General features: G+C 45.9%; 1 long non-coding RNA gene across 4 annotated transcripts in view; it reads right to left on the reverse strand.

The window, feature by feature from the left end:
- LOC140453357 (uncharacterized) overlaps positions 1–27,885 on the reverse strand; it is a 195,719-nt gene that overhangs the window by 115,657 nt on the left and 52,177 nt on the right. For 3 of the 4 annotated variants that reach the window (XR_011952370.1, XR_011952371.1, XR_011952369.1), the window contains exon 3: positions 13,356–13,494. The exons of the other annotated variant lie outside the window; for it this stretch is intronic. This is a non-coding gene — a long non-coding RNA (uncharacterized lncRNA). The remainder of the gene's footprint in view (positions 1–13,355; positions 13,495–27,885) is intronic. 4 annotated transcript variants of the gene reach the window in all.

Below are 27,885 nucleotides of genomic sequence, written 5' to 3' on the forward strand. Positions count from 1 at the left end.
GCTTTCTCTCTCCCTCCTTTCTTAAAACATGGGACAACATTAGCCACCCTCCAATCCACAGGAACTGATCTTGATCTATAGAACATTGGAAAATGATCACCAACGCATCCACAATTTCTAGAGCCACCTCCTTCAGTACCCTGGGATGTAGACCATCAGGCCCCGGGAACTTATCAACCTTCAGACCTAACAGTCTCTCCAACACCAATTTCTGGCAAATATAAATTCCTTTAAGTTCAGGTCCTTCAGCCACTGTTACCTCAGGGAGATTTCTTGTGTCTTCCCCAGTGAACACAGATCTGAAGTACTAATTCAACTCTTCTGCCATTTCTTTGTTCCTGTAATATATCCATCTTCAGAGTTACATCCTCAAAAGATTTGCCCTGTTTCTGTCTTCAAGGGCCCAATTTTAGTCTTAACCATTTTTTTTCCTTTCATATACCTAAAAAAGCTTTTACTATCCTCCTTTATATTTTTGGCCAGTTTACCTTCGTATCTCATTTTTTTCTCTGCGTATTTCCTTCTTAGTTATCCTCTGTTGTTCTTTAAAAGCTTCCCAGTCCTCTGTTTTCCCACTTATCTTTGCTATGTTATACTTTTTCTCTTTTGACTTTATATATTTCTTATCTTCCCTCGTCAGCCATGGCCACCCCTGACTCCACTTAGGATCTTTCTTCCTTTTGAAAGTGGGTGGCACAGTGGCACAGTGGTTAGCACTGCTGCCTCACAGCGCCAGAGACCTGGGTTCAATTCCTGCCTCAGGCGACTCTCTGTGTGGAGTTTGCACATTCTCCCCGTGTCTGCATGGGTTTCCTCCAGGTGCTCCTGGTTTCCTCCCACAATCCAAAAATGTGCAGGTTAGGTGAATTGGCCATGCTAAATTGCCTGTAGTGTTAGGAGTAGGGAATTGGGTCTGGTGGGTAGCACCTCAGCAGATCAGTGTGGACTTGTTGGGCCAAAGGGCCTGTTTCTATACTGTAAGTAAGTAATCTAATTCGTAACTGATCCTGCATTATACCCAGAAATACCTGCCATTGTTCCTCCACTGTCATCCCTGCTAGGGTATTGCACCATTGAACTTTGGCCAGCTCCTCCCTCATAGCTCCATAGTTCCCTTTATTCAACTGAAATATTGTCACTTCCGATTGTACCCTCTCCCTTTCAAACTGCAGATTGAAGCTTATTGTATTATGGTCACTACCTCCTAATGGCTCCTTCACTTCGAGGTCCCTGATCAAATCCGGTTTGTTGCACAATACCAGATCCAGAATTGCCTTCTCCCTGGTAGGCTCCAGCACCAGCTGTTCTAAGAATCCATCTCGGAGGCACTCCACAAACTCCCTTTCTTGGGGTCCAGTACCATCCTGATTCTCCCAGTCTACCTGCATGTTGAAATCCCCCATAACAAGTGTAGTAATATCTTTGTGACAGGCCAATTTCAGCTCCCTATTCAACTTACACCCTACATCCATACTACTGTTTTGGGGCTTGTAGATAACTCCCATGAGGGTCTTTCTACCCTTAGAATTTCTCAGCTCTATCCATACTGACTCTACATCTCCTGATTCTAGGTCCTCCCGCGTAAGGGACTAAATATCATTCCTTACCAACATGGCCACCCCACCCCCTCTGCCCATCAGTCTGTCCTTACGATAGCACATATAGCCTTGAATATTCATTTCCCAGGCCCTGTCCACTTGAATCCACGTTTCCGTTATCCCCACAATATTGTATCTGCCAATTTCCAAATGAGCCCCCCCCCCTCCCCCACCACCACCACTATTTAGTTTAAACGCAGCTGTGTAGCAGTGGTAAACCTACCTGCCAGAATGCTGGTCCCCCACCTATTAAGGTGCAACCCGTTCCTCTAGTATAATTTATCCTTACTGCAAAACATACCCCAGTGCTCCAAGAATTTAAACTGCTTCCTGCACCAGTTCCCAGCCACACATTCAAGTCCATTATCTCCGTGTTCCTGGCCTCTCCAACCCGAGGAACTGGAAGCAAACCAGAGATAACCAGCCTGGACGTCCTGCTTTTCAGCCTTCTTCCGAGTTCTCCGAAGTCCCACTGTAGTATCTTCCTCCTCTTCTTCCCGATATCATTTGTGCCGACATCATTTGGCCCATATCCCTTAATACCTTTGCTTAACAAAACAAATCTCTCTAAGATTTACTATGATCAACTGATCCAGCATCCACTGTCATTATGCTGAAGATAGTTTCAAACCTCTCCCAGCCTTTGTGTGTAGAAATACTTTCTAACATCTCTCTTGAACAGTCTGGCCCTAAATCTCAGAATTTGCCCCCGAGTTATCGATGGGCTGAAAGGCTTCTTCTAGATTGTATGACTTTATAATTCTACATAATTAGCAACATCACCTCCTTTTAAATTTACACTGTGGTTGTGCACAGTGCAGCAATGGGACAAGGAAGGAATCCGTCCAGTCCTGCTAAAGTGGACACAAAATAGGAGCAAAGTGAGGACTGCAGATGCTGGAGAGTCAGAGTCAAAAAGTGTGGTGCTGGAAGAGCACAGCAGGTCAGGCAGCATCTGAGGAGCAGGAAGTGGATGAAGGGCTTATGCCCGAAACGTCGACTCTCCTGCTGCTTGGATGCTGCCTGACCTGCTGTGCCTTTCCGGCACCACACTTATCGAAAGAGAAGGAGACCGCGTAGCCCCTTGATAACCAAGTAGACCATGGCTGACACCATCAATATACCTTGGTTCTGAAATCGCCCATAGTCTTGCCTAATAAAGAGCTGTCAATCTCAGGTTTCTACAGCTGAGCTCTTATTTTTAGCCATGTCCCTTTAAAGGTTTCACAAAACTGTCTGTTAAATTGCTTGTTAAGACTAGCCGTCTGGAAGATTCACAACAATCTCACTCAGACCTGTACTATTTAACTTTAGTTAACGGCCAAATCAATTACAACTGAATTGGAATAAGATCACCAAACCAAGGGACAAATGAAACTAAACATTTTTCTGTTTCATCCTGCCCTTCAGCTGCTAGGTCAAGTGAAGCTGATTGTATCTTAGAAAAACTGATAAGATTGCCTGGGGGTGTCAGTGTAAAATAATTAAATGACAACTTTGTATTGACTGTGAAATGTTACTCATGAATAAAGTAACACTTTCTGCCCATGTACAATGGGTGAATTCACAAACGAAATATCACTCTCACATCACACATACAGGACTGATTGCAAAGCCAAGGAAAGACCTGAATATGGATTAAACCTCCACAGATATGAAAAATCGCCAGTGCTCCATTATATTGCATCAAACAATGATTATTTTATAGGGTAAAAACAATCACTGCAGATGCTGGAAACCAGATTCTGGATTCGTGGTGCTGGAAGAGCACAGCAGTTCAGGCAGCATCCAAGGAGCTTCAATGATTATTTTATAGCATGCTGAAGTAACTAACTTTGATCAAACCTTCATGGGTAGCACAGTGGCTCAGTGGTTGGCACTGTTGCCTCACAGCGCCAGGGACCTGGGTTCATAGAACATAGCACATAGAAAAATACAGCGCAGTACAGGCCCTTCGGCCCTCGATGTTGCGCCGACCGAAGCCTACCTAACCTACACTAGCCCACTATCCTCCATATACCTATCCAATGCCCGCTTAAATGCCCATAAAGAGGGAGAGTCCACCACTGCTACTGGCAGGGCATTCCATGAACTCACAACCCGCTGAGTAAAAAATCTACCCCTAACATCTGTCCTATACCTACCACCCCTTAATTTAAAGCTGTGTCCCCTCGTAACAGCTGACTCCATATGCGGAAAAAGGTTCTCACTGTCAACCCTATCTAAACCCCTAATCATCTTGTACACCTCTATCAAATCTCCCCTAAACCTTCTTTTCTCCAATGAAAACAGCCCCAAGTGCCTCAGCCTTTCCTCATACGATCTTCCTACCATGCCAGGCAACATCCTGGTAAACCTCCTCTGCACTCGTTCCAGTGCCTCCACATCCTTCCTATAGTATGGCGACCAAAACTGCACACAATACTCCAGATGAGGCCGCACCAGAGTCTTATACAACTGCAACATGACCTCAGGACTCCGAAACTCAATTCCTCTACCAATAAAGCCCAGTACACCATATGCCTTCTTCACAGCACTATTTACCTCGGTGGCAACTTTCAAAGATCTGTGTACATGGACACCAAGATCCCTCTGCTCATCCACACTACCAAGTAGTCTACCATTAGCCCAGTAATCCATCTTCTTGTTACTCCTACCAAAGTGAATGACTTCACACTTAGCTACATTGAATTCCATTTGCCACCTTACTGCCCAGCTCTGCAACTTATCTATATCGTGCTGTAACCTGCCACTTCCTTCTTCGCTGTCCACAACTCCACCGACTTTCGTGTCATCCGCAAACTTGCTCACCCAGCCTTCAAGCCCCTCCTCCAGGTCATTTATAAAAATGACAAACAGCAATGTTCCCAAAACAGATCCTTGTGGAACACCGCTAGTAACTGCGCTCCAAGATGAACCTATACCATCAACTACTACCCTCTGTCTCCTTCCAGCCAGCCAATTCCTAATCCAAACCTCTAATGCACCCTCAATGCCATACCTCTGTAGTTTTTGCATTAACCTGCCATGGGGTACCTTATCGAACGCCTTGCTAAAATCCATATACACCACATCTACTGCTTTACCCTCGTCCACTTCCTTGGTCACCTTCTCAAAGAATTCAATTCCCATTTCGGGCAACTGCCTGTGTGGAGTTTGCACGATCTCCCTGTGGGTCTGTGTGGGTTTCCTCCCACAGTCCAAAGATGTGCAGGTTAGGTTGAATTGGCCATGCTAAATTGCCTGTCGGTTAGGTACGTTAGTCAGGGGCAAATGTAGGGGAATGTGTCTGTGTGGGTTGCTCTTCAGAGGGTTGGTGTGGATGAGTTGGCACAAAGGGCCTGTTTCCACACTGTAGGGAATCTAATCTAATTGTTTACAAAGATTATTCCACCTCAAGCTTTTAGTGGGGAAAATCCTAAATGTCTTGGCACTTTTTATATGGAAATATTGTGTAAATCTCTCTCTGCTATTGTGATATTCACAATGTGGTACATTTTGGGAGGAAAAATGAGGAAAGACAGTACAAAATGTGGATACAATTCTAATTGGTAGGGGTTCTAGAGGTGCAGTGGTAGTGTCTCTACCTCTGATCTAGGAGGTTGACTTCAAGTCCCATCTGCACCAGAGATATGGTATAACATCTCTGAACAGGTTAATTAAAACATACCTACATTTCTAATGGGGTGCAGGACTAGAAGGTTCAAGTGAACAAATCATTAAAGGTGGCAGAGTAAGTTTGGGGTCAGAACTTTATAAATAGAGGCATGGAGTACAGAAGCTATGAAATGATGATAAACATTTATCAAACACTGGTTCAGTCTCAGGAGGAGGATTGTTTTTAATTCTGAGCACCATAATTTTGAAAATGTTAAGTTTGATTGTTTGATTATGTCTGCCTCAAGTGCTCGTGGTGAAGTGTGCTGTCAGTCATGTCTAAGTGTAGTTACCCATTTTAATTTCCCTTGAATTGAGGGGCTTGTTCAGCCATCTCTGGGTGTCAAAGACGGCCACATGTAGGCCAGACCAGGTGAGTTGGACAGATTTCTTTCCCCAAGGGACATTAGTGAACTAGATGGGTTTTTACAACAATGGTAGTTGCATGGCCACGATCACTGTGGCAAGATTTTAATCCTTTGTGTAATTAATTGAATTTAAAGTCGACCAACTGACACAAGTCCTTACAGTGTCTCTGTAAGCTAGGCCTCTGGATGACTAGTCTCGTGTCATCCCCACGATACTGCGATCTCCCTAATCCCTGAGTACAGAAGTAACTGGCCATGAGATCCATGGTGATGATCCTGTGAAATGATAAAACTTGATAAAAATACATTATTTCTTCATTTTCCTCTTTCGTTTTACCTCCAACGTTTCTGCCCTATAACACTATAGATCTACCAAGGCTTCACTAATTGCTGAGATCGCTACTGTACTGTCTCTGAGCTCCACAACCCATCCAATTTGATTATAAATCTGTCACTGAACATTGATTTATTTTCTACAGTTCTATTCTCCAACAAAGCAGCAGGAATGAGGGTTGTGTTATGTGCGGATGGGGACTTCAGAGTGGAATTATGAAGTGTAGAGTTGAAATTCAACACAATGAGCTCATACAATTCCCTAGGACCTACATTTTGAGTTAATATGTGCATTATGTGAGTATACCGAAATGAAATGTTTGACTAGCAATGGCAGAGCCCTATCATTCTAATAGATTTTTAACACTGTAACCACAGAGGATTTGATTTGTGTTAATGCTGAAATTTACCAAAGCTCCATAAACAGCAACTTCCCACAAATCATGGCCATCGAGAAGGACAAGGGCAGCAGGTATATGGGAACACCACCAAGCCACTAAGCATCCTGACTTGGAAAATATATTGCGGTTCTTTCAGTGTCGCCCGGTCAAAATCCTGGAATTCCCTCCCTAACAGCATTGTGGGTCAACCTACTGCACATGGACTGCAGCGGTTCCAGGAGCTCACCCCCACCTTCTCAAGGGCAACTAGGGACAAGCAATAAACTTTGTCCCAGCCAGCAATTAGCTTAAAAATGTGTTGCTGGAAAAGCGCAGCAGGTCAGGCAGCATCAAAGGAACAGGAGAATCGACGTTTCAGGCATAAGCCCTTCTTCAGGAATGAGGAGGGTGTGCCAAGCAGGCTAAGATAAAAGGTAGGGAGGAGGGACTTAGGGGAGGGGCGTTGGGAATATGATAGGTGGAAGGAGGTCACGGTGAGGGTGACAGGCCGGAGAGGGGGTGGGGGCGGAGAGGTCGGGAAGAAGATTGCATAAGATTGCAAGAAGGCGGTGCTGAGTCTGAGGGTTGGGACTGAGAAAAGGTGGGGGGAGGGGAAATGAGAAAGTTGGAGAAATCTGCATTCATCCCTTGTGGTTGGAGGGTTCCGAGGTGGAAGATGAGGCATTCTTCCTCCAGGCGTCGTGTTGCCATGGTCTGGCGATGGAGGAGTCCAAGGACCTGCATGTCCTTGGTGGAGTGGGAGGGGGAGTTAGTGTTCCGCCACGGGGCGGTTGGGTTGGTTGGTGCAGGTGTCCCAGAGGTGTTCTCTGAAATGTTCCGCAAGTAGGCGGCCTGTCTCCCCAATGTATAGGAGGCCACATCAGGTGCAGCGGATGCAGTAAATGATGTGTGTGGAGGTGCAGGTGAATTTCTGATGGATTATGGAAGGATCCCTTGGGGCCTTGGAGGGAAGTGAGAGGGGAGGTGTGGGCGCAAGTTTTGCATTTCTTGCAGTTGCAGGGAAAGGCGCCGGGAGTGGAGGTTGGGTTGGTGGGGGGGGGGTGGATCTGACGAGGGAGTCGCGGAGGGAGTGGTCTTTTCGGAACACTGATAGGGGAGGGGAGGGAAATATATCCTTGGTGGTGGGGTCTGTTTGGAGGTGGCGGAAATGACGAAGGATGATACGATGCATCTGGAGGTTGGTGGGGTGATAGGTGAGGACCAGTGGGGTTCTGTCCTGGTGGTGATTGGAGGGGCGGGGTTCAAGGGTGGAGGAACGGGAAGTGGAGGAGATGCTGTGGAGAGCGTCGTCGACCATCCCATGAATAAATAAAGAAATGCTGCTTTGTGCCATTTGTGATGTAACACGATGGCTAATATAACCTGCTTAAACTTGTTCCTCCATCTTTAACTTTATCATTTCATTTGCATGGTAGGTCATTGGAAGTACAAGCAGCTAACATCAAAGAGAGGACAACAAGTGTTCTAGGACTTGAGTGAACCAGAAAAGAAAATAAAGTCACCACAGTCTTTCAGACTGTAGGGCTGCTCTATCAATACAGCAATACAATGATTAGTACTTTAACCTGAGGGTCAGGTGAGGAGAGAGGTTGAGAAGGACAGTCCTTCATGGTAACCTCAGTTGGTGCAGGAATTGAACCCACACCATTGGTGTCAATCTGCACCACAAACCAAATGAGCTGATTGACTTCTACCAATAAAAGTGCAGTGTCCAACAGAGTATGCCTTAACCAGCTGATAGGATTTTAAAACAAACAGCATAAGGGCTGAAATAGTAGATCCAATCTGTAATTAGTGTTGGTGAATTCAACATCAAACCCAGGTACTGAAAGGGAAGTAATTGGTGGGGGGGGAAGAGATCAGATTGAGAGAGATGGAAAATGTATAGAAAGGAAATTATTAGAAAGAAATACAATTTTAAGGTTTAAAAATCTGACAACAAACAAAGCCTGAAGAAATGAGATTCCACCATGGAATTTTCAGTGCTAGAAAGATTAATTGGTGCTAATCAGTGTTTAACCGAAAGCTAGCTTTGAGTATTTAGACTGAAATGGTCAAGGCTTATTTTCTGTGATGCGATTAATTTGTGTCACAGGGAATGCCCTGCATTTCTCTGGTATGGCACACACCAAGGGGCAGCTTTTACAAAGCTGGTGGCAAACCTTTGGATATTTGAGTTTGATGACATATCTGCCTAGGTGCACCAGTGAAGTTGTGCATCATTTGAGTACAACATTATTCTTACAGTTATTTTGACAACAAATGTTAGTCCATTGTTACTCCAGCTTTAATTCAGGATCAGGGCCTCCCTGTAATAATTGCATTTGATAAGGATTTTAATGAGATTCAGGTGGTGGGTATTAATTGAGGATTCACTTGTACTCTTTTACAAAGAAGCAGCCTGTTACTGTGATGGCTTGGGGGGTGGAAAGGAAATATTTAAAGCTGTTCTTGAATTGGTGAAACTACCTAAGCACAAGAGGAAGATTTACTGCTCATTAAGATTGAACCTCATTTCTGTCCAAGATATCATATGGGCATTCCTTCTGTAAGGAATTGGCAACTTAGACTAATTAGTAAGAAGGATTGGCAGTAGTGAATCTACCCAAGACATTCCTGATGTTAGCTGCACCTCAAAATGGTGCAGGTTTTAACCAGGCAGTACTAGTCTGAAAAAAAAATTCAGCCCCACAAAAGCAACAGCAATTCATAGGGAAGAACAAGGAAGACATACACTCAATTTTCTGATTTGATTCTTTAAATGTTTAGTAGCTTAAAAGCGCACAAAGCCTGTTACCTTCTGTGAAAGTTGCAGTATGAAGGCTCAGGGAGCCATACCAGCTTTAAGACTGACTGTAAAAGCTTGAATAGGCTAGAAATAGTGACAAAAAAATGTTGGAAAAGCTGGTACATACCAAATGGAGTCTTGCTAAATCTGTCAGGAGAAAGCTCAGAATTGTAATCCTGAGATATAACAATTGATTTTACAATTGATGTGAGTTAAGTGCTTTTGAAGAGAAGATAAATGATTTTCATTTAAAGGGAAAATTTTAGGCTAGACGAAGGTTTAAAATGCTTTATTAAGCAAATAAAAACAGTTATAGTTCATTCAAATATAAGGAATAAGGGAATAAACTTTTTTTAAAAAATCAATATTAAGAAAGTTGCAGTATAAATCAAAGTGGGAAGAACTGAAGGGAGTGGAAGAATTTATTAGAATTTGGAAGGCAGAACAATTTTTATTATTCAACTGAAAAATCTTCCTTTTAAGAAGACATCAGCCTAACAACTTCTTATTCAATGTGAAAAGAAAAGAGAAATGTGAAGAGTGCAAATCCTCCTTACAGTGATTTAAAATGATGCAAATATCAAGGTAAACAGAAAATGACAAATACTGTAAACAGGTCCCTTCATTTTGTAAAAAAAAAATAAAATATCAAGGATCTTCATTTTTAAAACATTTCAATGAATTTTAAAAACTTAACAATTTCAGGTCAGAAATAAGAGGCTAATTCTGAAACATGTAGAACTTGGTCAACTTTAACAAAAGTTGAAGTAAACTTTTGAAAGGGAAAATAAGAAAGAAGAAAAATATATTAAAAAGCCTAAAAAATCTCTTAAAGATAAAGTTTAATCAGCATTCATCTTTATTTTCTAATAATTAAAGAAAATAATTAAAATCTTTAGAAAAGTTGCTGAATAGGATTAATTAAATTGAAATTATTGAACAATTTTAAACATATTACCGGTTTAATTGTTCAATCTACAAACAAGTGGAACATTCCTGTAACAGCTTTTAGGTCTGCTAGATCATGATAAAATGTCAGAAAAGAGATACTACTTAATAAAGAACGCTTTAATAATTACTTACTAGATGTAATGTAACTATTAAATGGCATGTAATAGATCTATTTACTGTACACTAAGACTGAGCCTTCTACATCGTCTGGGCATCCTTCCCCACTAGACATCAATACATGAGACTAATATTAATAAGAAGGATTGGTGCTAGTGAATCTACTCAAGACACACCTTTATAATAAAAGACACCAGGCAGTTGAAGTGAAAATGAACCTCTCTAAATGTAGCACTAGCACAAAGTTGAAGTGCGTTGGCATCATTGTGGCCAATATGAGGCTGCTAGACCCTGGAATGGCATGAAGTTAATCAATTGTCCTTGTATCATAATTGAGCATCCAGTTTATCTGCTGCCTCATTTTATCCCTCTGTTCTCTTTCCAATGTGAGCTTCAGACTTTGTTCATGCTAACTCCTGTCTCCCACTATTACCCAGACCAGTGCCTTTCTCTGGAGGTTTTATTTCCTGTTAAAGAGGCAGAACCTAGTGTGAACAAACGACAACACTTTGCCTGGTTCAGCTTCCATGCTATAATCTTTTCAAATTTAAGAATATATTACAAGATTCTACTATTAGCAGTAACTTTGCTGAATTCGTTTGGAATGTTAAAGAGAATCAGACTTTGGAGGCTCTCTACCAGGACACTGCCCATTTATTTCACTACCAGTGGGGTTCTGTGGGTTTAAAACAACAATTTTAGCTCCACCTCTGATCCAATTCCCAGAAACTGAAGCCAGAGTGCTGTGATGTTGTCTGGACTGTAGCTCAAATCACATCAGACCATTGCTAGGCTTGACCTCGGAGTGATTGACGCAGTGGTATGCTTTCAAGTCTATAAAACTGACAATTAGCAGCACTTAAACCTTGACGAGATTATGTAACCAAGTTTGTGATCTCCCAGTGTTTTTGTGCATAAGGATGCCCTTGTACTGAGTCACAACTACTACAGTACTCCAGATCCAACCCCTGGTCTGTATGGAGTTAATTCCAGCCAAGCGAGCACTCAAAGAACCGCAGTAGAGCTCAGTGCCTCCCGGGCTATGGAGGGAATAAGGGTCAACAAGGGTTTCCATTTCTAATCTCCAATCTTGTGGCCTGTGCTACATGAACGTCTGTAACGAAGGATCAATAATCCGCAGCCACTCATTCCCGAAGTATTGGTCACATGGGAGTTTCTATAGGTTGCCATGGAACTGTACCCCAGCAACGAATCAGCACCTTCAGGAGAAAATTGAAAACTAAATAACACTCGTACACTCAGCCGTGGCGCATTAAAGGTTTTGGAACATGACATTACTGTGAATTAAAATAAATAAACTACAGTCATCGATGGTTGTGCAGACTCCCTGTTTATTCCGCAGGCTAGGGTTCTATTTTAAACAGGGCACATCAGAGTAACAGTTTACTGAAACTAACCAGTCAGTTCGCGTTTAAACTTCAAAGCATTTATTGAGGGATAGAATAGTCTCAAAGAACAAGAGAACAAAATATTCCATTTCACAATCTTTCAGAGTCATGCAGTCTGTACTGATGAAGTGGTGGTCTCACTTTGCGTTTCTTTTTGGAAAGACAATGACGATGTTTCTCTGTTAATGATATGGGCTTTAGCTAACATACCCAGTCAAAGCGGCAATCCATTCGATGTGACTCAAAGATTGCTGATTTGTCAATATCTTCAACCAAAAAAATTATCTTTCTGCCATAAAGATGGAGTTTGATTTTCTGCTGAACAAAGCCTTAAAAATACTACACCCTTAGGACATACAGGTTGGAGTCAAAGAGGAAACGGTTTCTGATGACAGTACCAGTGCTGTTCCTTTTGAAAGCTAATTCAAATGTTTGTTCAATAATCCTCTTTTTCTCACAAGGAAAAGCCTTTATCTGGCTGAATAAACTATCTGGGTTAATTAACAGACCTCTTGTCTGAAATGTTACGTGCTGGTGAGTTCTCCATTGTGGTTTGATTTGGAGATGCTGGTATTAGACTGGGGTATACAAAGTTAAAAATCATACAACACCAGGGTTATGGTCTAACGGGTTTATTTGGAAGCACTAGCTTTCGGAGCGCTGCTCCTTCATCAGGTGGTTGTGATTTGGTCTGCTCTTTTTTGTTTTAATTGCAGTTGTTCAGTCTCGTGGTCTAAAGGTGATATTCCAGTCCATTGTGAGTGTAATGAAAAGCTTTTACCCTGTGTCTGTGCACGTCCTCCCTGTGTGTGTGGGTTTCCTCTGGGTGCTCCAGTTTCCAGCCACAGTCCAAACTCTGTGCAGGTTAAGTGGATTGGCCATGTGACATGATCCATAGTGTCCAGGGATGTGCAGGCTAGGTGGGTTAGCTATGGGATAAGTGGGATTGGAAGAATAAGTTACAGGGATGGATCTGGACGGGAGACTCTTCAGAAAGTTGGTGTGGACTTGAGGAGCCAAATGGTCTGCTTCCACACTGTATGGATTCTATCATTTATCATTCACCAGATCTTTGTTATCATCTTACTAGTTTCCAGAAGGGCAAACAATGGTAATGACAGAAAACCTAAACCCCAGGACACACAGACTTTCATCCTATTACTGTGGAGGCTGTTCAGTAAAGTGCTTTTCAGTGAGAGGTGAACTTCTTCCTACACATATTACAGAAATAACATAAGCCTCATTTGACACACAATTCTCAGATTGAGGGAGCTCATTAAACAATTTCTATCTTTTTGAATGGAAAGTTGTTGGGAAAAGATTTTGTGGTTGTAAGCGCAATGTCCTATTTAGTGTCACACCTCAATATGCATCACCCACCTGGTGTCAACACATCAAGATGATGTGAAAACCAGCCCCATTCCCAAAAATAACATGGCAAACCAAAAGCCCAAGTCTCTCCATGACCTTTTCTTAGATATCCCACAGCCAAACCCCCGTATCTGATCATCCACAGAGATGCTCACAATTATAGTGGCAAAGTCCAGTTTCCTTTAGTAAAGTCATAGAGTCAGGCAGCATAGAAAGAGACCCTTCAGTCCAACCCATCCATATCGACCAGATTTCTTAAAACTGAAGTAACCTCATTTGCCCACATTTGGTCCATATCCCTCTAAACCCTTCCTATTCATGTACCTATCCAAATGTCTCTTAAATGTTGCAATTGTACTCACCATTACCACTTCCTCTGGCTGTTCATCTTCATTTCATGTACGCAGCACCCTCAGTGGAACAAGTTGCCCGTTGGGTCCCTTTTTAAATCTTTGTGCTTTCACCTCAAACCTATGCCCTCTAGTTTTGGACTCCCTCCTGCTGGGGAAAAAGACATTGTCTATTTACTTTATCTATTCCCTCTTGATTCATTTTGATCAGATAAACAGGACAGGGCTTGCACAGTTAATGTTAGGGCCCTGTGGAGTGTTGTTGAACAGAGAGACCTAGGGTTACAAGTACATAGTTCCTTTTGAAAGTGGCAACACAGGTACAACAGGGTGGTGAAGAAGGCATTTGGTACACTTGTCTTCGCTGGTCAGAGCATCGAGTTTAGAAGTTAGGACGTCATGTTCGGCCTGTACAAGACATTTGGAGTGCTGTGTACAATTCTTCTGCTCACTCTGCTATAAGAAGGATGTCACTAAACTGGAAAGAGTGCAAAAAAAGATGTTGTTGAGACTAGAGAGTTTGAGGTTTAAGGAAAGGCTGGATAAGCTGGGATTTTTTTGACTCAAAGCAAAGCAGGCTGATAGAGACAGAGGGACTGAAACAAACAATGATTTTCCACAGTTCCTCTATTTTCAGAATCTGTGAATTCTGGCCAATCACCTTCCTCATGATGGCGTGCACTTGTGTCTGTCTGGGAGCAGGTAGCTAATTCTACCCAATTGGGCCAAAGGAATGGGAAGTCCCCAGAATGCGAGGTTGCTAGGGTGCTGTTTCATGACAACTTATAATATGTTGCTATGTGTGTCTCGACCAACTTCCAAATCACTCAACCAGACTCTGACCAGAGATCACTCCCTCCCTCACCAGGGAACAGTGGCAGCTCTGTATGCTGTCTACAAGATACACTGCAGCAACTCACTGTCGCTTTGACAGCACTTTCCAAACCCACAACATCTAATGTATGGAAGGACAAGGGCAGCACACACATGACAAAAATTACCTTCTGTAACTTCCACTCCAAGCTACATACCATCCTGACTTGGAAATATAACATTGTTCCTTCACTCCCACTGGCTCAAAATCCAGGAACTCGCTCAGTAACAGTGTTTTAGGTGTCATTACATTTCGTGGACCACAATAGTTCAAGAAAGCAGCTCACTACCACATTGCCAAGGGTACTTAGGAATTGGCAAAATACTGGCCTAGCCAGTGAATCCCACATCTCTCAAATGCATAAGTAAAAAGAACTTGCATACAATAATACTAGGGGAATGGCTGACTGAATCCAGGCCCATAATCATTTGGCAGTTAGTTCTCCCAAACAGTAATATTGTATAAAAATATTTATCTTGAGGAGAAAGCATTTTAATAATGTAAATAACAATGCATTAAAGCGTAAAGAAGGATAAAAAGTTAATTACTGAGGTTTTTGTCCATTTTCTTTATTTCCATTTATGTTTAATTGGTGCAATACAGAGTTGTTACATCTTTCCACCAAATATCAAATTATCTTTTATTACAAGTGTGCTTCAGTCACAGCATGTTACCAATTGTTCACACACGACTTGATTTTCACAACTATATTTTTTTTTGTTGCAGGCAATTTTTAAAAGAAAAATCCAATGACATGGTATCAGGTTATCTACTCAGACAAGCTGCAGCATATATTCCATAGAGGCAACAGACAGGGTGCTTAACTCCAGCTGGATGTTTTAAAGTGTGAAATAGTATCTCAAGTATCAGTTGTAATCTTGCACTGGAGCATTGAATATAACTGCGTGATGTACTCAAATAACAAAATGCGTTTTGCTATTTCCAGCTGATTCACAGGGGAAAATTCTAATCCTTGCAAAATGGAAACAGACAGCTATGAACATAATACTATTGCCTTGTAAACGAATTCACAACAGAATAATGGTTTTATTCTGGAGCAAAATTCTAGAAATATTACATGCTTTTGAATGCTGTGCTGCTGTAATATTATTTTGATGGTTATACAAGTGCTTTGTTTTAATGCTTGAAGCAAAATGTTGAGTACATTATTACACATTTATCATGCACAATATTCCAACACTTGGAGCTGGTCTATTCCAGTAATATTTCATCAATGGACCCATAGGCTTTACAGATATAGCAGTTCTTCAGAAACATTTCAAAAACTTTTTTTTCAAGGAAGAGGTACTTTTTTTGAGGAAGGACGTGAAAGGTTATCAGGGATGGGCAGGAATGTGGAGTAATCAAATTAACCGTGAGGTTACTGAATGGCTGATCAACCTGCTCCTGGTTCTAATTCATATCTTTATACGCTCATATACTCAGTGCCCACTTTGGAAAGCAATTCTCACATTATGAGTGTATGGTGGCTCAGTGGTTAGCACTGCTGCCTCAAAGTGCTGGAGACCGAAGTTCAATTCCACCCTTTGGTAACTGTGCAAACTCCACATGGACATTCTCTCTGTGTCTGTGCTCCAGCTTCCTCCCATAGTGCAAAGATGTGGATTGGTTAGGTTAAATTGCCCCAAAGTGTCCAGCAATGTGTAGGTTGGTTAGGTTAGGTGAATTATCTGTAGGAAATGCAGGGTGATAGGGTAAGGGGCTGGTTGGGATGCTTTTCAGAGGGTCATTGTGGATTCGATGGGCCAAGTGGCCTACTTCCACACTGTAGGGATTCTAGGAACCAAATTGCAAATCAATGTGGCACTAATAGCAATTCACACTAATATGCATTGCTCTCCATTAAGCTTTAAACAGACAGAAGTTTTAAAAATTGTCTCAAATTATCTCTCTGCTTGTCTTGTACTCTTCTAACTGTTCTAACCTCCCTTTTTCAGTCTCACTGGGTTGTCTTGTTTTACTGTAAATATCTACATTTCCTTATGATTAGAGAAATCACCTCCTTGCCTTGCATATTATCTGCTCAGTAGTTATCCTCTAATCTGTTCAGGAGGCGGCTGCAATTCTTGGATAGAAGTGCAAGCAGACATGATGACATCACGAGGAAAATGCAAACAAGGATTCGCCAGATCAATGCAAATGATTCTGGTGCCAACTTATGGAAACACGGTGCTGACAAATTTTAAAAAAAAAAATTGAATACGTAATTACATAACATGCTCTTCAATTTAAAAATGATTAAAAGATTATGGGTAAAATACTGTTTTTCTAAAATGCTTTTCACTATCACAGGATATACCGAGAATATGTGTGCTGTAATGTAGGAAATGGGACAACTAATTTTATGTTTAGCAAAATGTCAGAAATAAAAATACAATGCATAACCCATTTGATGTTGATTTGAGGAAAAAGGAAGGATCTCTGAGATATCTCCCCTGCATTCCTTCCAAATAGATTGGTGGGACCTTTTGACAGAAACACATTAATGTCTATTGTTCAGACATCACAGCTACACAGAAATCTGGGCAACATATCTGTGGTGATTGGAATGAGGTCAACCAAGTGGATCTCATAGAATATGTGTGACCTGTTTGGGGCTATTAATTCAGTCCTATCAGGGAGTCCAGGCTGACAGAAACAGGAGTGTCAGTAGCACTGCTCAGTCTGGGAGCCGACTCTGAGCTAGCTGGGTCAGTGTCATGTACTTATGCATGTGTAAATGAAGGGTTACTTGTGACAGGATATCGGTCTTTGTGGAGTTATTTTAATATCCATTGCTCATTAGGCAATAAGTAGCTATAGGATCACAGAGTGTGAGCATTGTATATGACATTACATATGAACAAAATACATGCCCAGTATGGAGCATGGCAAAGTAAATTTACAAGTCTCAATTCAAAAGACATGACAGCTCCAGAGTTGCTGTCTCTTTTGTAATCTTGATCTCTTGAGTGTGATCTGTGCCTGGGATTATGGGCTAGTCAAATTTTTCATTTCGATACAATATTGCATATTGTTTGTGTGACATATTGTAATATAGAAAGAATAGAGGATAATCACACTTGGGGAACTTGATTGATGTATGAGATGAAGGTGTCGCTGTTGCCTGAGGAAGGAGCAACACTCCGAAAACTTGCAGTTTCAGATAAACCTGTTAGACTTTAACCCGGTGTCGTGTGATTTTTGACTTTGATATAAACTAGGATTGATTTGGGTGCTATGCAGTGAGCAACATGGGCAAAGTTCTAGTGATGAACATCTACCTCCTTGGTAAATGTTGTGCAGCAATTCATCCACATACCATCCCGGAACCAAGTGAGAGCAGAAAGCGTTATGGTCACATTGAGTGCCATTTACAATGTTCTGGTTAGGGCAGCTTGGCTAGAAACATCCTTGCAGCAGGCAGCACAATTCTGCTCAAGGCACTTTCCTATCCCAAAGCCAGCAAAGGCAATACCTCATCACTAGGTGCTATCAGCTGTCAATCCAGTCATTGATCAAATTGATTGGTACTGCTCTCTCTGGTAACTCAGGGTGAAATATAAAAGCCAAGTTATCATACTGCTGGCACTTTAGAACTAAGCCCATATTGTTAGTTTTATTTATTGTCTGGTTAACTGTGAAATGCTGGAGCATGTAATGGAGGTTTTGTTTCTTCCTGAGCTTCAATGAATGTTTGTTTGTATGGCAAAAGCCATTTCTCCTTCTGGTAAGTTACCAATGTTTTTCCAATCCTGTGAGTGCTTTGTGACTGAACTATGGATAGGGGCTTCCCTAACATTTGGCAGACAGTATTCAGCTGATGCTATATCAATCAAAAACAGTCTGAAGGGAATCCACTTCTAATATCAAAAGAATTATTTTCTAATCAGAGATTTATATGAATGAATTGGAGATGGGTGTTGAGGGCAAAATCTCTTTAAATTTGCAAATGATATGAAGCTTGGGAGCATAGTGAATTGTGAGGATGATGCTCAGTGGCTTCAGAGAAGCATTGATAGGTTAGCCAAATGGGCAGACACCTGGCAGATGAATTTCAATGCAGAGAAATGCATTTTGGTAGAGGATACATACAAGGACGATACACGCACAACAGGACAACTCTGAGGGGGGTACAGAAGTAGAAGGATCTCTGGGTTCACATGCATGATTCTCTGAAGGTGGCCTGGCGAGATGAAACATTTGTTGTGATAACTTCTAGGATCCTGGGGTTTGTGAATCGAGGCATAGAGCATAAAAACAAGGAAGTGTCCTGCCTCTAGAAATCACTGATCAGATCACATTGTATTCAGTTCTGGGCACCTCCTTTAGGGAAGGATGTTAAAGCCAGGGGGGGAGTGTAGAAGGAGATTTACTAGAATGATGTCAGGAATGAGAGATTTTAGATATAAGGAAAGGTTCGAGAGATTGGGCTTATTCTCCATAAAGCAGAGAAGATTAAGAGGTGGTCTTATTGAGGTTATGAACAACTTTGACAGGGAAAAGAAGGATATTCTATTTCCACCAGTTGGTATACCAATAACTAGGGGTCACCAATTCAAGATTGTCAGCAAGTGAGATAGGAATGAGGTGAGGAGAAACTTCTTTACTCAGAGTTATTAGGATTTGGAATGTGCTGCCTGGAAGAATGATAGAGGTAGATTCAAGAGCAGGCTTCAAAAGAGAGCTGGATATATATTTGAAAAGTGGTGAACTTAGAGGGTTGTGGAGATAGGGCTGGAGAGTGGAGCTAGCTGGTAAGCTCTTTCAGGAGCTGATATAGACAAGATGGATCGAATGGCCTCTCTTTGTACTGTAAATTCTATTTAATTACACATCTCTGGAATGGGTGGGATTTGAACCCAGCTCTCCAAATACAGAATAGACGCATTAAGCATTCCTTCACACATAGAGTTTATCCTTACACTGTTACTGCAAAGGAACAGGATACAATGAAGCAGATGGAAAATGACACAACATTAAAGGTTTTCACCTAAAGGACTGTCCAAAGGACAGTGCACTGTGCTCAGCAGAGGTTACCAAGACAGAGGGCTCATCCACAACTTCTCAACACCATCTGATACACTTCCCATTCATTGTAATGATCCCTGTAAGCTTGGAAATATACTTAATGTTTGTCAAATTTCTAACCTTTTAAATTGCAGGAAAGATCGGAGACTAAGTTCACAAGAATGCAGGAATACTGGCTGTCTGGAATACTGTGGGAACATGAGCCTAACAGAAGATATTGTCTGTTCCTCCAACTGGTTCTGATTTCTTTTTCAGCCAAAGGGGTGCCTTTGGGTTTGAATTTCAAATAGGGACTTTTGGCCTGTGACCTTTTAATACCAGGTTTGATATAATTAACGAGTGAATGGAAAGATTTCGTACTGACTAACCAAATGAGAAATTGATATTTTCTGCTTCCTGCAATACATTAGGTCCACCACACGTGGTTGTACAGATACTTTGCTTACCAGAATATTATTCACCAAATAAATAACCAGTCTGTAATCATAGCAACAGTCCAGTGATAGAAACTCAGTCAACAGAGGCCACTGTACACAACATTTCTCATCTCGTTTAACTTAATTCTGAGTTTCTCTTCGAGTTACAAAATAAATGGCCTGACAGATCATCACAAACAGAATGTTTGTCACAGAGAATTAACTGGAACCTTACACTAAATGTGAATGATGCATTTATTCTGTTTTTTTTTGGCAATTTAATATTGTTGAATTATGAAAAACATTGTCTGTTAACGAACACAGTCAGACCTCATTAAACTGGCTCCTTTGTACTATCATGCTATTCTAATGTGCAGCCTTAGGAGGGGAATGAGCACTAGAGTGACTCTCAAACCTTGCTTTGCAATGGTGGTTCATTGCAGTCCAATAATAATAATAGTACAAACACTGGTACATTGTAGGGATTCACTGGCAAGTCAGAGATTCAAAGTCCATCTGTAAGTGAGTCAGTACAAGTTAGGAATCTTTCATATTAGATTCCTTACAGTGTGGAAACAGGCCCTTCACCCCAACAAGTCCACACCAACCCTCTGAAGAGCAACCCACCCAGACCCATTGCCCTACATTCACCCCTTCACCTAACACTATGAGCAATTTAGCATGGAGGAAACCCACGCAGACACTGGGAGAATGTGCAAACTCCACACATACAGTTGCCTAAGGCGGGAATTGAACCCAGGTCTCTAGTACTGCGAGGCAGCAGTGCTAACCACTGTGCCACCATGCTGCCCGCTTCTTTGAAAGAATGATAGCACAGTATGGTTGTGACATAAATTAACCTTGCTTTGCAGAATCACATGATACTCTCATAGCCCTCCAACGAGTAGTTGAGCAGCACAGCAGTGTTATCTTAACATCAGCAGATAATTAGGAACACCATCCGCTATCTGATCCCCTCCAAACCACTCACCATCCTGCCTTGGAAATATTTCACCATTTTTTTCAATGCCTCTGGGTCAGAATCCTGGAACTAATGGCATTTACCAACAGCACATGAACAGCAGCAGTTCAAGAAGACAACTCACCACCACCTTCTCCAGAGCAACTAGGGAAGGACAATAAATGCAGGGATGTCCATGTACCATCAATTATTTTTTCTCAAAATCATTGACCCCACCCCACCTCCTACCTTCTAGTATCTAGTTGTGAAGAAGGGTTACTGGATCTGTAACCTTCCCTCTGCTTTCTCTCCACAGATGCTGCCAGACCTGTTGAGTTTTTTTTCAGCAATTTGTCTTTTCTTTCAGAATCCTCATTTAATGTAGTATAAATTGTTGTTCCCTTTGTGATTTATTATTTCTGCAGTTTAATGTCAATGACTGGAAGGCAAAAAGCTTCAGTTTGAGATCTCCTTTCACAGGGATATTCATTGGGGAGTACTAAGTAACTATTTGTATAGCTGTTAATTTATTTAAGGAATCAAACCCAAAATTAATCTCACAGGTTATATTAATCAAAGGCACTGGTCTGAATTATAAATTTATGATCAGCTAACAGCTAAACCTGAAGTACTTGGTTAAACTGCCTTTGTGGTGCTTTCATCTACTACATAGTAATTATTTACATGCTCAGATTCTGCTTTGGGTGCAATTGAGAAATTGTGGTATCAAAATACACTCGATATTGCATGAGTTAGGGCAGAGTTCAAGTTTCCATTAATCATTTCCATAATGAAGACACGTTGATGTCAAATATTATCTTTAATTCATTAGCTAGAAACAGGATTTGGACTTTTTTTTTAAACAGTCTGATGTAATTTTTACCTCCATCAATATCAGCGACACCAATTTGAATCAGTTTACACATTCCATATTTCACCCTAAAAGAGATGATGGCTAATCTGCAAAACGCAGCAAAGGCAATGATCTCCTGGGAACTGTGAAAGCAAAATACTGCGGATGCTGGAAATCTGCAATAAAAACAGGAAGTGCTGGAGAAACTCAGCATGTTGGACAGCATCTGTGGAGGGAGAAGCAGTGAGTATTTCGAGTCCTGTATGACTTTTATTTAATTTTGAAAGATTTTCCTTCACGTGTTATTGACGGAAGTCACTTACAGTATTCAGCAACTGAAGATCAACCATTCAAAGGCTAGTTGCTTGGGTGGGGAAAAAAAATGTTCCCCAAATGAGTTATAGTTGGAATATTCCATTATACTTGAATTATTGCAGTTGGAGAGACATCCCAAGTCCTTTGTGCGCTTCAGGTGCAGGTTGTTCTGAGCAGAAATGAGTGAAGAAGATCATTGAAGCCTCTGCATTCTCTCTCCTATCCCCCTCCCCCTCCTTCCTCTTCCTCCCCTTTCCCCTACATTTCGCTTCCCTCCCCCTCTCCTCCCTTCTCTTCCCCCGCCTCCTCTTCCCCCGCCTCCTCTTCCCCCCCCATTTCTCTTCCCCGCCCCTTCCTCTTCCCCCCGCCTCCTCTTCCTCCCGCCTCCTCTTCCCCTCCCTTCCTCTTCCCGGCCGTCCCTTCCTCTTCCCCCCCTCCCTTCCACTTCCCCCCCCCTTCCTCTTCCCCCCTCCTTCCTCTTCTCTTCGCCCCCTCCCTTCCTCTTCCCCCCTCCCTTCCTCTTCCCCCCCTCCCTTCCTCTTTCCCCCCTCCTTCCTCTTCCCCCCCTTCTTCTTCCCCCTTACTCTTCCCCCCTTCCTCTTCCCCCCTTCTTCTTCCCCCTTTCCTCTTCCCCCCCATTCCTCTTCCCCCCAATTCCTCTTCTCTTCACCCCTCCCTCCCTTCCTCTCCCCTTCTCTTCCCCTTCCTCTTCTCTCCCCCTTCTCTTCTCTCCCCCCTTCCTCTTCTCTCCCCCCTTCCTCTTCTCTTCCCCCCTTCCTCTTCTCTCCCCCCTCCTCTTCTCTTCCCCTCTCTTCCTCTTCTCTTCCCCCCTTCCTCTTCTCTTCCCCCCCATTCCTCTTCCCCCCTCCCCATTCCTCTTCCCCCCTTCCTCTCCCCCCCTTCCTCTTCCCCTCCCCCCACCTCCCTTCCTCCCCTCCCTTCCTCCTCACCTCCCCCCTTTCTCCCCCCCTTCCTCTTCTCTTCCCCTCCCCCCTCCCTCCCTTCCTCTTCTCTCCCCCCACCTCCCTTCCTCTTCTCTTCCCCTCCCTTCCTCTTCTCTTCCCCTCCCACCTCCCTCCCTCCCTTCCTCTTCCCCTCCCACCTCCCTCCTCCCTTCCTCTTCCCCTCCCCCTACCCCTCCCATCCTCTTCCCCTCCCCGCTCCCTCCCTTCCTCTTCTCTTCCCCCACCTCCCTTCCTCTTCTCTTCTCCCCTCCCTTCCTCTCCCCCCTTCCCCCCCTCTTTCCCCCTTCCTCTCCCCCCCTTCCCCCCCATCCTCTCCCCCCTCCTCTTCCCCCCCTTTCTCTTCCCCCCTCCTCTTCCCCCATTCCTCTTCCCCCCTTCCTCTTCTCTCCCCCCCTCCCTTCCTCTTCCTCTTCCCCCCTCCCGTCCTCTTCCTCTTCCCCCCTCCACTTCCTCTTCCCCCTCCCTTCCACTTCCTCTTCTCTTCCCCCTTCCTCTTCCCCCCCTTCCTCTTCCCCCTCCCTCCCTTCCTCTCCTCTTCTCTTCCCCCCCTTCCTCTTCTCTTCCCCCCCTTCTTCTTCTCTTCCCCCCTTCCTCTTCTCTTCCCCCCTCCCTTGCTCTTCTCTTCCCGCCCTCCCTTCCTCTTCCTCTTCCCCCCTCCTTCCTCTTCCCCCTCCCTTCCACTTCCTCTTCTCTTCCCCCCTTCTGTTCCCCACTTCCTAATCCCCCCCTTCCTCTTCCCCTCTAACTTCCTCTTCTCCCCCTCCCTTCCTCCCTGTTCCCCTCCTCCCTCTTCCCCCTCCCTTCCTCTTCCCCCCCTTCCTCTTCCCCTTCCTCTTCCCCCTTCCTCTTCCCCTCTCCCTTCCCTCTTCCCTCACTCCCTTCCTCTTCTCCCACTCCCTTCCTATTCCCCCTTCCTGCTCCCACCTTCCTCTCCCCCCTTCCTCTCCTCTTCCCCACCTCCCTTCCTCTTCCCCCCCTCCTCTTCCCCCCCTTCCTCGTCCCCCCGTCCTCTTCCCCCCATTCCTCTTCCCCCTTCCTCTTCTCTTCACCCCCTCCCTTCCTCTCCTCTTCCCCCCCTCCCTCACTTCCTCTCCTCTCTCTTCCCCCCCCTTCCTCTTCTCTTCCCCCTTCCTCTTCTCTTCCCCCCCTCCTTGCTCTTCTCTTCCCGCCCTCCCTTCCTCTTCCTCTTCCCCCCTCCCTTCCTCTTCCCTCCTCCCTTCCACTTCCTCTTCTCTTCCCCCCTTCCTGTTCCCCACTTCCTATTCCCCGCCTTCCTCTTCCCCCTCTCCCTTCCTCTTCTACCCTCCCTTCCTCCTGTTCCCCTCCTCCCTCTTCCCCCTCCCTTCCTCTTCCCCCCTCCCTTCCCCCCTTCCTATTCCCCCCCTTCCTATTCCCCCCCTTCCTCTCCTCTTCCCCCACCACCCTTCCTCTTCTCTTCCCCCTTCCTCTTCACTTCCCCCCCTTCCACTTCCCCCCCTTCCTCTTCACTTCCCCCCCTTCCTCTTCACTTCCGCCCTTCCTCTTCACTTCCCCCCTTCCTCTTCACTTCCCCCCCCTTCCTCTTCACTTCCCCCCTTCCTCTTCTCTTCCCCCCTTCGTCTTCTCTTCCCCCTCCCTCCCTCCCTTCCTCTCCTCTTCTCTTCCCCCTTCCTCTTCTCTTCCCCCCCTCCCTCCCTCCCTTCCTCTCCTCTTCTCTTCCCCCTTCCTCTTCTCTTCCCCCCTCCTCTTCTCTCCCCCCTTCCTCTTCTCTCCCCCTTCTTCTCTCCCCCCCCTTCCTCTTCTCTTCCCCCCTTCTTCTTCTCTTCCCCCCCCTTCCTCTTCTCTTCCCCCCCTTCCTCTTCTCGTCCCCCCTTCCTCTTCTCTTCCCCCTCCCTTCCTCGTCTCTTCCCCCTTCTCTTCCTCTTCCTCTTCTCTTCCCCCCTTCCTCTTCCTCTTCCCCTTCTCTTCCCCCCCTTCCTCTTCTCCCCCCCTCCCTTCCTCTTCCCCTCCCCTGCCTCCCTTCCTCCCCCCTCCCTTCCCCTCCCCCTTCCTCTTCTCTTCCCCTCCCCCCTCCCTCCCTTCCTCTTCTCTCCCCCCACCTCCCTTCCTCTTCTCTCCCCCCTCCCTTCCTCTTCTCTTCCCCTCCCTTCCTCTTCTCTTCCCCCCCTCCCTTCCTCTTCTCTTCCCCTCCCACCTCCCTCCCTCCCTTCCTCTTCCCCTCCCACCTCCCTCCCATCCTCTTCCACTCCCCCCTCCCTCCCTTCCTCTTCTCTTCCCCCACCTCCCTTCCTCTTCTCTTCCTCCCCTCACTTCCTCTCCCCCCCTTCCCCCCTCCCCCTCCTCCCTCTTCCCCTCCTCCCTCTTCCCCTCCTCCCTCTTCCCCCCTTCCTCTTCCCCCCTTCCTCTTCCCCCCCATTCCTCTGCCCCCCTCCTCCTCCTCTTCTCGGCCCCCCTTCTCGCCTCCCCTCTTCTCTCCCCCCCTCCTCTTCTCTTCCCCCCCTCCTCCTCCTCCTCTTCTCGCCCCCCCTTCTCGCCTCCCCTCTTCTCTCCCCCCTCCTCTTCTCTTCACCCCCTCCTCCTCCACCTCCTCTTCTCTTCCCTCCTCCTCCTCTTCTCTTACGCCCCTCCTCCTCTTCTCTTCCCCCCTCCTCCCCTCCTTCGCTTCCCCCCTTCTCTTCCCCCCTTCCACCTTTTCTCTTCCCCTCTTCTCTTCCCCCTCCTCCTCTTCTCTTCCCCCTCCTCTTCTCTTCCCCTCCTCCTCTGCTCTTCCCCCCTTCTCTTCCCCCTCCTCCTCTTCTCTTCCCCCTCCTCCTCCTCCTCTTCTCTTCCCCCTCCTCCTCCTCCTCTTCCTCTTCTCTTCCCCCTCCTCCTCCTCTTCACTTGCCCCCTCCTCCTCCTCTTCTCTTCCCCCCCTCCTCCTCCTCCTCCTCTTCTCTTCCCCCCTCCTCCTCTTCTCATCCCCCTCCTCCTCTTCTTCTCTTCCCCCCTCTTCCTCCACTTCTCTTCCTCCCTCCTCCTCCTACTCCTCTTCCCCCTACTCCCCCTCCTCCTCTTCTCTTCCCCCCTTCCTCCTCCTCCTCCTCTTCTCTTCCCCCCTCCTCCTCCTCTTCCCTTCCCCTCTCCTCCTCTTCTCTTCCCCCCTCCTCCTCCTCTTCTCTTCCCCCCTCCTCCTCCTCCTCCTCCTCTTCTCTTCCCCCTCCTCCTCCTCCTCCTCCTCCTCCTCCTCCTCTTCTCGCCCCCTTCTCTCCCCCTCCTCCTCTTCTCTTCCACCCCCTCCTCCTCCTCCTCCTCCTCCTCTTCACTTCCGTCCTCCTCCTCCTCTCTCTTCCCCCCCTCCTCTTCTCTTCCCCCTCCTCCTCCTCCTCTTCTCTTCCCCCCTCCTCTTCTCTTCCCCCCTCCTCCTCCTCTTCTCTTCCCCCCTCCTCCTCCTCTTCTCTTCCGCCCCTCCTCCTCCACCTCTTTTCTTCTCTTCCCCCCTCCTCCTCCTCTTCTCTTCCCCCCCTCCTCCTCTTCTCTTCCCCCCCTCCTCCTCTTATCTTCCACCCTCATCCTCCTCCTCTTCTCTTCCCCCCTCCTCCTCCTCCTCTTCTCTTCCCCCCTCCTCCTCCTCCTCTTCTCTTCCCCCCTCCTCCTCCTCTTTTCTTCTCTTCCCCCTCATCTTCCTCCTCTTCTCTTCCCCCCTCCTCCTCCTCTTCTCTTCCCCCCCTACTCCTCCTCTTCTCTTCCCCCACCTCCTCCTCCTCCTCCTCCTCTTCTCGCCCCCCTCTTCTCGCCCCCCCTCTTCTCGCCCCCCCTCTTCTCGCCCCCCTCTTCTCGCCCCCCCTCTTCTCGCCCCCCCTCTTCTCGCCCCCTCCTCCTCTTCTCTTCCACCTCCTCCTCCTCCTCCTCCTCCTCCTCCTCCTCCTCTTCTCTTCCCCCCTCCTCCTCTTCTCTTCCACCCCTCCTCCTCTTCTCTTCCCCCCTTCTCTTCCCCCCCTCCTCCTCTTCTCTTCGCCCTTCTCTTCCCCCCCTCCTCCCCCCTTCTCTTCCCCTTCCTCCCCCTCCTCTTCCCCCCCTTCTCTTCCCCCCTTCTCTTCCCCCCCTTCTCTTCCCCCCCTCTCTTCCCCCCCCTTCTCTTCCCCCTTCTCTTCTCCCCCTCCTCTTCTCTTCTCCCCCTCCTCTTCTCTTCCCCCCTCCTCCTCCTCCTCTTCTCTTCCCCCCCCTCCTCTTCTCTTCCCCCTCCTCCTCCTCTTCTCTTCCCCCCTACTCCTCCTCTTCTCTTCCCCCCTCCTCCTCCTCCCCTCCTCTTTTCTTCTCTTCCTCCTCCTCCTCCTCCTCCTCCTCCTCCTCCTCCTCCTCCTCTTCTCTTCCCCCTCATCCTCCTCCTCTTCTCTTCCCCCCTCCTCCTCCCCCTCCTCTTTTCTTCTCTTCCCCCCTCAACCTCCTCCTCTTCTCTTCCCCCTTCCTCCTCCTCCTCCACTTCTCTTCCCTCTCCTCCTCCTCCTCTTCTCTTCCCCCCTCCTCTTCTCTTCCCCCCCTCCTCTTCTCTTCCACCCCTCCTCCTCCGCTTCTCTTCCCCCTCCTCCTCCTCCCCCCTCCTCCTCCTCTTCTCTTCCCCCCCCATCCTCCTCCTCTTCTCTTCCCCCCTCCTCCTCCTCCTCCTCTTCTCTTCCCCCCTCCTCTTCTCTTCCCCCCCTCCTCCTCCTCTTCTCTTTCCCCTCCTCCTCCTCTTCTCTTCCCCCCCTCCTCTTCTCTTTCCCCACTCCTCTTCTCTTTCCCCCCCTCCTCTTCTCTTCCCTTCCCCCTCCTCCTCTTCTCTTCCCCCCTCCTCCTCCTCTCTCTTTCCCTCCTCCTCCTCCTCTTCTCTTTCCCCCCCTCCTCTTCTCTTCCCCCCTCCTCCTCCTCTTCTCTTCCCCACCTCCTCCTCTTCTCTCCCAGCTCCTCCTCTTCTCTCCCCCCTTCTCTTCCCCCCCTCTTCTCTTCCCCCTCCTCTTCTCTCCCCCTTCCCTTCCCCCCTCCTCTTCTCTCCCCCCTTCCCTTCCCCTCTCCTCTTCTCTTTCCCTCCATCCTCCTCTTCCCCTACCCCTTTCTCTTCCCTTCCCCCCTCCCCCCCTCTTCCCTCCCCCCTTCTCTTCCCCCCTTCCCACCCTCCTCTTCCACCCACCCCCC

This window comes from Chiloscyllium punctatum, chromosome 27, assembly GCF_047496795.1.
Source record: "Chiloscyllium punctatum isolate Juve2018m chromosome 27, sChiPun1.3, whole genome shotgun sequence".
Lineage (NCBI taxonomy): Eukaryota > Metazoa > Chordata > Chondrichthyes > Orectolobiformes > Hemiscylliidae > Chiloscyllium > Chiloscyllium punctatum.